Source organism: Chrysochloris asiatica, unplaced genomic scaffold, assembly GCF_000296735.1.
Source record: "Chrysochloris asiatica unplaced genomic scaffold, ChrAsi1.0 scaffold00535, whole genome shotgun sequence".
Taxonomy (NCBI): domain Eukaryota; kingdom Metazoa; phylum Chordata; class Mammalia; order Afrosoricida; family Chrysochloridae; genus Chrysochloris; species Chrysochloris asiatica.
In genome coordinates this window covers 443,923-447,557 of record NW_006409053.1, presented here as the reverse complement: position 1 = coordinate 447,557, position 3,635 = coordinate 443,923, and the positions used below count along the sequence as shown (strand labels likewise).

Below are 3,635 nucleotides of genomic sequence, written 5' to 3'. Positions count from 1 at the left end.
CAGCACCATATCAGCACTACAGATAATTTTAATGCTTTATAAAATGCATACACAATGGGAGGTCTTCTCTCCCTCTATGGAATGGCTTCTGGGGAAAGGCATTGGGAAACCAAGATGTTATATATATTTAATTTTAAAATATTGTCATCCTTGGTTTTCAGTAGGGTGCCACAACTATATAGATGTCATGAAAATTAATAATATTATTTCCAATAAATCGTACATTGTAAATTAACTAAATTATATCACAGGAACTCTGTGGTACGTTAGGATAAGCACTGGATGTAAGATAACCACTAGATGGATGTTTCAGAGCTACCAGCTGTTCCATGGATGAAAGAAGAGACTGTCTACTTTGGTAAACCCTGTGAAGTTTCATTATGAATTAGAATAGACTTGGTGGCAGTGTGTTAAGTTAAATCATCCCCTGCTAAAATTCTTAATGGGGAAAAATACAGCGCAATCAAATTATGGAATTACTAATGGCATGATTTACTCTCTTCTGGCATGTATATTATGCAATTTGAGGAAAAAGGTTTCACAATATAATAAGTAATTTTAAATTTTGAAATAATTACCAGTGTATAGAAATACAAGGTACAGTTAATGGTATAAATCAGTCAATATCTGATTAAAAATGCATAAGAAATCAATTTTGTACATTTTTATTCATTCTTTAATGATGTGAGTTATTTTCATAGCCATTTTCTCAATGCCTTTATGACATCCTTGTTTCTTAGACTATATATCATGGGATTAAACATAGGGGTGAGGACAGAGTAGAAAAGTGAAAGTACCTTGTCATTTCCCTCTGAGGGATTAGTCTTGGGTCTTAGGTAAGCAATAATGCCAGATCCAAAGAATAACAATACAACCATAAGGTGAGATGAGCAAGTGGAGAAGGCTTTGGCCCGACTCGTGGCTGATGGCAACTTCAGGATGGTGGAGATGATTTTACTGTAGGAACCAAGTATCAACAGAAATGGAACCATGGCAAACAGTACAGCAACAATATAGACCATCATCTGATTTACAGATGTGTCCCCACAAGCCAGCTTGATTATTGGAGGAATGTCACAGAAGAAATAGTTAATTTGGTTAGATCCACAAAAAGGCATAGAGAAAATCTGATATGTCTGTCCTATCTGAACTGGGATACCAGCGATCCAGGAAGCCAATACTAATTGGATGCAGAACTTGTGGTTCATGACTATAGAATAGTGCAGAGGGTTACAAATGGCCACATAGCGGTCATAGGACATTACTGTTAAGAGCAAATACTCTGTGGATCCAAAAATAAGGAAAAAACACATCTGTGTAGCACAGGCAACTAAGGAAATTCTTCTTCTCTGGGTCCCAAGATTCATCAGCATTCTGGGGACTGTAACGGATACATAGCAGATTTCCAAGAAGGAAAAATTTGCCAGGAAAAAATACATGGGGCTCTGGAGAGCAGGATCTATTTTTGTTATTATAAATATAGTGCCATTGCTCATAAGGATAATAATGTAGATGATTAGAAATAAACCAAACAGAAGCCACTGCAGATGTTGTATATCAGAAAAACCCAAGAGAATAAATTCCATCAATTCGGTTAGATTTTTTTCTGGTGATTTTTCTTGATGATTCATCTGTGAAAAAGAAATTTACATCTGAGTTTCCTTTTACCATCCATGTCTCTGTGTGCTTCCTTCAGTTATATTGAGACGTCTTGAATTTTATAATTGCTACTATTGTTTGCTCTTAAAGAATGACACTATTCATGTATTCCCCACATCCTCCTTATAAATTATAATAAACCTTCTCAAATTTTTTTAAAGATCACTTCAGTATATTATCATAGCATATCTCAAGAGAAATGAAATTACCCTTTTCTCAGTGTAAGCACTGGAGCAATGAGCCCTAACCTTTGCCGTCTCACTTAGTTTTAATTAATTAGATGTGTTGAGAATCCTATTGTACTGCACTTTGCCTTTTCTCAATCAAGCTTCTCTATCAAAAACTGCCTTCTAATATATATTTTCAAGTATATATTTGTAACTGCCTATTTTAATGCTTTATTCTGCTATCACTTGATGATTTTGAGCATATGAAATTCTATTTTACAGGTCATATTAGATCGGTAAGAAAGAAAATTGGTAGACTATTTCCTTTTACATTGGGGAAACATAAATATGTTTTGGTAAAATATTAATTCAATAAGATATGATCTCATTTATGTAAATTTGCCTGGAAGCATTTATTCAGCTACAAACAATAAATGCAGTCAACCTGGGAAAATGGGCAACATGAAGGATATTTGCTACCTGTGTGTGCCGGGGTCAGTAGAAAGAAAAATATTGGCTGGTAGGCTATTTCCATTCCTTTGAAAACACCTACAATTATTTTTTAGTTCTTCAAAGATTACTGAAGATAACAGCTTACTAATGAGACCTGCTGGTTCAATGCATCAAGCATTGGACTGCTTAATCCAAGGTCAGTGGTTCATACCCAGCAGCCTCTCCACCAGATATAAATGAGACTTTTTGCTTCTGTATTGATTTACAGTGTCCGAAAATCTAAGGTTCAATTCTACTCTGTCCTCTCAGGTCACTCACTATGACTCAGAAATGACTCATTGTCAATTGGGACATATGAGTATAATACAACAAGGTGATCATATATTTTATGAGTACAAATAAGTATATGGAGAGAGAGAGAGAGAGAGCTAGATAGAGATTGTTGTAGTATCATCATGTTGGTTTTGACTCATAGAGACCCTGGAAAGGGATTCTGAAGAGGTCCTGGTGGGTGTGAACCACCAACCTTGTGTGGTTTGCGATATATCCACCTTAATCTGACTACTATCTTCATGATTTATTTTCTGTGCGATACTAAGTAATTACTTAAAGTCTAAATTTTACTTCTTCATTTGTGAAAATTAAATATGATGACTTTTGTAAAATTTATCATCTGCCAAACATTTTCAAATAATTACTTTTAGGTTAAGGTTGTAAAACTATCCTTACAAGTATGATAGTATATTCTTTAAATCAGTAGTCCTAGAGTTAATAATGGATTGCCTATTGTTTGATAAAGTATTTTTCATTTCATTTCTTGGCAATGTTTTTACCCACAGTCCCCTTTCATCAAGCCAAGACCAGTGCTGGCTAAGTAAGTCTCTTAAGGTCCCAAACTAAACATGGCACTCAGGGCATCCTTGCACTTGTACAATCCTGAAAGTGAGTGTCTCCTTAAATTATGCATCCCTGATGTGTTTTCCCTCACCCTGCTCTTCACCTCTGCATTCTAATGGGTCTGCATTGTGTTTCATAAGCAGAAGTATGATGCAATTGTTTAAAAGCAAACAAATCTCTTGCTGAGGAGTCAATTCTGAATTGTAACAAAACTGTAGGACACAGTGGAACTTCCCCATAAGACATGCAAGGATATACACTTCAAGGAAACCAACTGTTGCAATTTTCTTTTGCCAAGAGAAGCTGAGGATTTCAAACAGCTCCAAATGTACCAACCAGGCTCTATGGTTGTTATTGTTGTTGTTAAGTGTGTTGAATGGGTTTCAACTCCTAAGGATCTTACATCTGATTTCTGAGGAGCTACTGGTGATTTCGAACTGCTGATTATGCTGTTCAAAC

At 35.5% G+C, this 3,635-nt stretch overlaps 1 pseudogene; it reads right to left on the bottom strand.

Moving 5' to 3' along the window:
• Positions 1 to 665: 665 nt before the first annotated feature.
• LOC102831857 lies at positions 666 to 1,628 on the bottom strand (annotated as a pseudogene).
• Between the last annotated feature and the right edge of the window lie 2,007 nt (positions 1,629 to 3,635).